The following is a 7,500-nucleotide window of genomic DNA, read 5'->3' on the forward strand; positions in this document are numbered from 1 at the left end:
CGTTACCCGTAACAACCATGGTAGGCGCAGAACCTACCATCGACAGTTGATAAGGCAGACATTTGAAAGATGCGTCGCCGGTACGAGACCATGCGATCAGCTTAAAGTTATTCAGAGTCACCAAATTGTACGATGACGAGCGAACCCGCCACCTATTGGTTTTGATCTAATAAAAGCGCTCCTTCCGTTCCCGGTCGGAGCTCTATTTGCATGTATTAGCTCTAGAATTACCACAGTTATCCAAGTAAATGTGGGTACGATCTAAGGAACCATAACTGATTTAATGAGCCTTTCGCGGTTTCACCTTAATTTGGCTTGTACTGAGACATGCATGGCTTAATCTTTGAGACAAGCATATGACTACTGGCAGGATCAACCAGGGAACTGCGTGCTTATACGATCGGTCCACGAGATTGCCGGTATGGCCAAACCCGTTCGCCTCTCGTCATGTGGCACTAGCCATGTCGATTGACTTCGACTAGCGCCGCACATCAGTAAGTGCAAGTCCTCGACGAAACGACGTAACAGCCCCCAGTCAGCATGAGACTCAAGCTATATATACATCATCATCATCTCGGACAAAACACCGATCAAAAATGAGAAAGTTTCTAGAAACAATCCCTCGCCAAGGCGTCCATATATAATACGAACCCCCGGCTATCAACTAATTTCTTATACACATTCCATCTCGACCCTTCGCTATACATGTGAATATAACGACACGGTGATTCGAGATTCAACAATATTTGTCGCTCGGAACGAATTGAGTGGTTGCAAATTTTTTGTGAACATAACCCGCAACGGGCAGAGGATCACGATTTTAAGGTTGGTCGCTTAAAGGCCATTCGACTACAAAGAGACGAAGCGGACCGCGACCTCGCTGCATGAGGTTGACGAAAGCGACCCAAGATGCGAAAGCCGAAACCAACACACCTTGCCAGTACCCAAACGCCGAGGTCGGATTCGGGTCTACCACTTACCAACTGAATATCATCCTAAAAAGAACTCCAAACAGTCTAGGACAGGACCCATTCTCCACCCCTTCTATATATGTCAGGAGAACCCCGGATTCCCCTCCAGACACGATTTAGCAAACTTTTCCCGATCGATCCGACCCACCGAGGCCGTTTCGACCGTTCGCCGCGCCTACTAGAGCTGATTTCTTCGGACTCCGATCAGAAAATCCGCCGATGCATGTCGTTAACACCTAGTCCGCCTCGTCCGATCGATCGAGGCCGTTTCGACCGTTCGCCGCGCCTACTAGAGCTGATTTCTTCGGACTCCGATCAGAAAATCCGCCGATGCATGTCGTTAACACCTAGTCCGCCTCGTCCGATCGATCTAGGCCGTCTCGATCCACCCATCGCGCATCGAAAGTCGCATCTCTCGAACTCCGATCCGGAAATCGGCCGATGCATCACGTTAACTATTTCTTATATATCTAATATAATATACATCGAGACGGTAAGAATTCTTTTAATCGAAGATATACATATACTTCTCATCAATATCCAAAAGCTTATCGAAAAATAAATTACTCAACTTTTACGTGAAGAATCGTTCACCCAAACCTTATCCCCTATATATGTCAGGAGAACCCAAGGTTCCCCTCCAGACACGATTTAGCAAACTTTTCCCGATCGATCCGACCCACCGAGGCCGTCTCGACCGTCCGCTGCGCCTACTAGGGCCGATTTCTTCGGACTCCGATCAGAAAATATACCGATGCATGTCGTTAACACCTAGTCCGCCTCGTCCGATCTATCTAAACAGTCTCGACGCACCCAACACTCTTTCAAAGTCGGATTACTCGGACTCAATCTGAAAATGGACCGATGCATGACGTCAACACTTAGCCCGCCTCGTCTGATCGATCTAAGCCATCTCGACCCACCCAACACGCCTTCCAAGTCGGATCACTCGGACTTCGATCTGAAAATCTCCGGACTCATTTTTATGAATATCCCCAGTCAGTAAGAACGTTATTTCGCCAATATATACCAACAATAAACCATATTCCAATAGCTGAACCAAAAATATAATTCCCGATCCAAACGTTCTGCATCGCCCAACGCGACCACCTTCCCTATATATGTCAGGAGAGCACAGGGTTCCCCTCCAGACAACACTTACGCTCTATCCCCGACTCTCGGTCGATCGATAGGCCAGGTCAGCGGTGTCTGTTTCGGCCGAAGCTCGGACTTTGGTCAAAATGTTCCGATACAAAATTTGAACCAAGATAGATACAGATATGATTCCTTCTTAAATATACGTTGATTATCGAACAGAATATGGTAAATATTTTGCGATGACCGAGGATTTCATGAATTTTTTTTTTTTTCGAAAAAATTTTCTGTTATCGGAATTTCCTCAAATTTCATTTGGTTGCCTACTAATGCATATTAAAAACGATAATCAACAATCAGAATCATTATTTATCATTTATTTCAATTTTTATAATGAAAAACGTTCACGTCCTTTCGCGCCTCTCGATCGTCGTTTACGTGATGCATCGGTCAGCCCTAGTTTACGTGGTGCATCGGTAAGATCGAGTTCACGTTCTGCATCGGTAAGATCCAGTTCACGTGGTGCATCGGTAAGATCGAGATTACGTGGTGCATCGGTAAGATCGAGTTTACGTGGTGCATCGGTAAGATCCAATTCACGTTCTGCATCGGTAAGATCCAGTTCACGTGGTGCATCGGTGAGATCGAGTTTACGTTCTGCATCGGTGTGATCTAGTTTACGTTGTGCATCGGTAAGATCGAGATTACGTGAAGCATCGGTATGATCGAGTTTACGTTCTGCATCGGTCTGGACTTAGAGATATATTTTCGACGTGAAAATGTTCCGATACAACTTTTGAACCAGGATAGTTAGAGAGATGATTTTTTCTGGGATGTACGTTGATTGGGGAATGGATTGTGGAAAATAACTTGCCATGACCGAGGTGTTCTCGAATTTTTTTTTTTTTTCGAAAAATATTTTCTGATTTTGGATTTTACTCAAATTTGATTTCGTTGCCTTCTAATGTGTTCTAAAAGAGTAAATCAGTAATCAGAATCGAAAAATATTTTTCGGATTTTTTTTTTTTTGAAAAAAAATTTTCTGATTTTGGAATTTCCTCAAATTTGATTTGGTTGCCTTCTAATGTGTTTTTAAAGCGTAAATCAGTAATCAGAATCAATATTCATTGTCGACTTTAATTTTTATAAGGAAAAATGTTCACGTCCTTAAACGCCTCCCCATCATTAGCCCGAGTCCAAGTCGATGTCAGTCCCGAGCGGACGGTGTCAGATACTACCTATCGCCCCGGTCTGGACTTGGCGAGGTATTTCGACGTGAAATGTTCCGATACAACTTTTGAACCAGGATAGTTAGAGAGATGATTTCTTCTATGTTGTACGTTGATTGTGGAATGGATTGTGGGAAATAACTTGCCATGACCCAGGTGTTCTTGAATTTTTTTTTTTTTCGAAAAAAATTTTCTGATCTTGAAATTTCCTCAAATCTGATTGCGTTGCCTTCTAATGTGTTCTAAAAGAGTAAATCAGTAATCAGAATCAATATTCATTGTCGACTTTAATTTTTATAAGGAAAAATGTTCACGTCCTTAAACGCCTCTCCATCGTTACCCCGACTCCAAGACGATGTTAGACCGGAGCGGACGGTGTCAGATGCGACCGATCTCCCCGGTCTGGACTTAGCGAGATATTCCGACGTGAAATGTTCCGATACAAAAATTTAACTGTGATAGTTAGAGAGATGGTTCCTTTTGTGATGTACGTTGATTGTGTAATAGAATATGGAAATAAACTTGAGATGACCGAGGTCTTCTGGGATTTTTTTTTTTTTTCGAAAAATATTTTTCGATTTCGGAAATCCCTCAAATTTCATTGAGATATGTCCTAATGTGTTCTTAAAGCTTAAATCAACAATCAGAATTAATATCCAAAAGTTATTTCATTTTTTATGAGGAAAAACGTTCACGTCCTTTCCGCTCCCAAAAAGTGAGATATCATAGAAAATATCGCAATATATGTTGTTTACGGCCATACCACGCTGAAATTGCCAGTTCTCGTCAGAACACTGAAGCCAAGCAGCGTCGGGCGCGGTTAGTACTTGGATGGGTGACCGCTTGGGAACACCGCGTGCTGTAAGCTTTTTTTTTACGTTCTGCATCGGTCTGCCGAGATAACGTGGTGCATCGGTATGATCGAGTTTACGTTCTGCATCGGTAAGATCGAGATTACGTGATGCATCGGTAAGATTGAGATTACGTGGTGCATCGGTAAGATCGAGATTACGTGGTGCATCGGTAAGATCGAGATTACGTGGTGCATCGGTAAGATCCAATTCACGTTCTGCATCGGTAAGATCCAGTTCACGTGGTGCATCGGTGAGATTGAGATTACGTGGTGCATCGGTAAGATCGAGTTTACGTGGTGCATCGGTAAGATCCAATTCACGTTCTGCATCGGTAAGATCCAGTTCACGTGGTGCATCGGTAAGATCGAGATTACGTGGTGCATCGGTAAGATCGAGTTTACGTGGTGCATCGGTAAGATCCAATTCACGTTCTGCATCGGTAAGATCCAGTTCACGTGGTGCATCGGTAAGATTGAGATTACGTGGTGCATCGGTAAGATCGAGTTTACGTGGTGCATCGGTAAGATCCAATTCACGTTCTGCATCGGTAAGATCCAGTTCACGTGGTGCATCGGTAAGATGGAGATTACGTGGTGCATCGGTAAGATCGAGATTACGTGGTGCATCGGTAAGATCTACTTTACGTTCTGCATCGGTCTGCCCTTGTTTACGTGGTGCATCGGTAAGATCGAGATTACGTGAAGCATCGGTATGATCGAGTTTACGTTCTGCATCGGTCTGCCCGATATTACGTGGTGCATCGGTTCAGCCCTAGTTTACGTTGTGCATCGGTCTGGACTTAGAGATATATTTTCGACGTGAAAATGTTCCGATACAACTTTTGAACCAGGATAGTTAGAGAGATGATTTTTTCTGTGATGTACGTCGATTGGGGAATGGATTGTGGAAAATAACTTGCCATGACCGAGGTGTCCTCGAATTTTTTTTTTTTTCGAAAAAAATTTTCTGATTGTGGAATTTTCTCAAATTTGATTTGGTTGCCTCCTAATGTGTTCTAAAAGAGTAAATCAGTAATAGGAATCGAAAAATATTTTTCGGATTTTTTTTTTTTTCGAAAAAAATTTTCTGATCGTGGAATTTCCTCAAATTCGATTTGGTTGCCTTCTAATGTGTTTTTAAAGCGTAAATCAGTAATCAGAATCAATATTCATTGTCGACTTTAATTTTTATAAGGAAAAATGTTCACGTCCTTAAACGCCTCCCCATCATCAGCCCGAGTCCAAGTCGATGTCAGTCCCGAGCGGACGGTGTCAGATACTACCTATCGCCGAGGTCTGGACTTGGCGAGATATTACGACGTGAAATGTTCCGATACAACTTTTGAACCAGGATAGTTAGAGAGATGATTTCTTCTATGTTGTACGTTGATTGTGGAATGAAATACGGAAAATAACTCGCCATGACCGAGGTGATTACGATTTTTTTTTTTTTTTCGAAAAAAATTTTCTGATCGTGGAATTTTCTCAAATTTGATTTGGTTGCCTCCTTATATGTTCTAATAGCGATAATCAACAATCAGAATCAAAATCCATGATCGGGTTTGATTTTTATAAGGAAAAATGTTCACGTCCTTTTTTTCAACCCCGACTCATTGACGATGTTAGAACCGAGCCGGCGGTGTCAGATACGACCGATCGCCCCGGTCCCGATCGTCATTCACGTTGTGCATCGGTCTGCCCGAGATTACGTGGTGCATCGGTATGATCGAGTTTACGTGGTGCATCGGTAAGATCCAATTCACGTTCTGCATCGGTAAGATCCAGTTCACGTGGTGCATCGGTAAGATGGAGATTACGTGGTGCATCGGTAAGATCGAGATTACGGGGTGCATCGGTAAGATCTACTTTACGTTCTGCATCGGTCTGCCCTTGTTTACGTGGTGCATCGGTAAGATCGAGATTACGTGAAGCATCGGTATGATCGAGTTTACGTTCTGCATCGGTCTGCCCGATATTACGTGGTGCATCGGTTCAGCCCTAGTTTACGTTGTGCATCGGTCTGGACTTAGAGATATATTTTCGACGTGAAAATGTTCCGATACAACTTTTGAACCAGGATAGTTAGAGAGATGATTTTTTCTGTGATGTACGTCGATTGGGGAATGGATTGTGGAAAATAACTTGCCATGACCGAGGTGTCCTCGAATTTTTTTTTTTTTCGAAAAAAATTTTCTGATTGTGGAATTTTCTCAAATTTGATTTGGTTGCCTCCTAATGTGTTCTAAAAGAGTAAATCAGTAATAGGAATCGAAAAATATTTTTCGGATTTTTTTTTTTTTCGAAAAAAATTTTCTGATCGTGGAATTTTCTCAAATTCGATTTGGTTGCCTTCTAATGTGTTTTTAAAGCGTAAATCAGTAATCAGAATCAATATTCATTGTCGACTTTAATTTTTATAAGGAAAAATGTTCACGTCCTTAAACGCCTCCCCATCATCAGCCCGAGTCCAAGTCGATGTCAGTCCCGAGCGGACGGTGTCAGATACTACCTATCGCCGAGGTCTGGACTTGGCGAGATATTACGACGTGAAATGTTCCGATACAACTTTTGAACCAGGATAGTTAGAGAGATGATTTCTTCTATGTTGTACGTTGATTGTGGAATGAAATACGGAAAATAACTCGCCATGACCGAGGTGATTACGATTTTTTTTTTTTTTCGAAAAAAATTTTCTGATCGTGGAATTTTCTCAAATTTGATTTGGTTGCCTCCTTATATGTTCTAATAGCGATAATCAACAATCAGAATCAAAATCCATGATCGGGTTTGATTTTTATAAGGAAAAATGTTCACGTCCTTTTTTTCAACCCCGACTCATTGACGATGTTAGAACCGAGCCGGCGGTGTCAGATACGACCGATCGCCCCGGTCCCGATCGTCATTTACGTTGTGCATCGGTCTGCCCGAGATTACGTGGTGCATCGGTCTGGACTTAGAGATATATTTTCGACGTGAAAATGTTCCGATACAACTTTTGAACCAGGATAGTTAGAGAGATGATTTTTTCTGTGATGTACGTCGATTGGGGAATGGATTGTGGAAAATAACTTGCCATGACCGAGGTGTCCTCGAATTTTTTTTTTTTTTTCGAAAAAAATTTTCTGATCGTGGAATTTTCTCAAATTTGATTTGGTTGCCTCCTAATGTGTTCTAATAGCGATAATCAACAATCAGAATCAAAATCCATGGTCGGGTTTGGTTTTTATAAGGAATAATGTTCACGTCCTTTTTTTCAACCCCGACTCATTGACGATGTTAGAACCGAGCCGGCGGTGTCAGATACGACCGATCGCCCCGGTCCCGATCGTCATTTACGTTGTGCATCGGTCTG

At 42.5% G+C, this 7,500-nt stretch overlaps 2 non-coding genes across 2 annotated transcripts in view; one reads left to right on the forward strand and one right to left on the reverse strand.

Moving 5' to 3' along the window:
• Positions 1-383, reverse strand: part of LOC123687391 — a 1,906-nt gene extending 1,523 nt beyond the window's left edge. Inside the window, exon 1 of the ribosomal RNA XR_006749119.1 lies at positions 1-383. This exon is cut by the window's left edge and continues 1,523 nt beyond it. This is a non-coding gene — a ribosomal RNA (small subunit ribosomal RNA).
• A 3,661-nt stretch (positions 384-4,044) lies between these two features.
• LOC123687356 lies at positions 4,045-4,163 on the forward strand. The gene has a single exon (XR_006749086.1). It is a non-coding gene; the product is annotated as a 5S ribosomal RNA (ribosomal RNA).
• The last annotated feature ends 3,337 nt before the right edge of the window (positions 4,164-7,500 follow it).

Source organism: Harmonia axyridis, chromosome X (assembly GCF_914767665.1).
Source record: "Harmonia axyridis chromosome X, icHarAxyr1.1, whole genome shotgun sequence".
Lineage (NCBI taxonomy): Eukaryota > Metazoa > Arthropoda > Insecta > Coleoptera > Coccinellidae > Harmonia > Harmonia axyridis.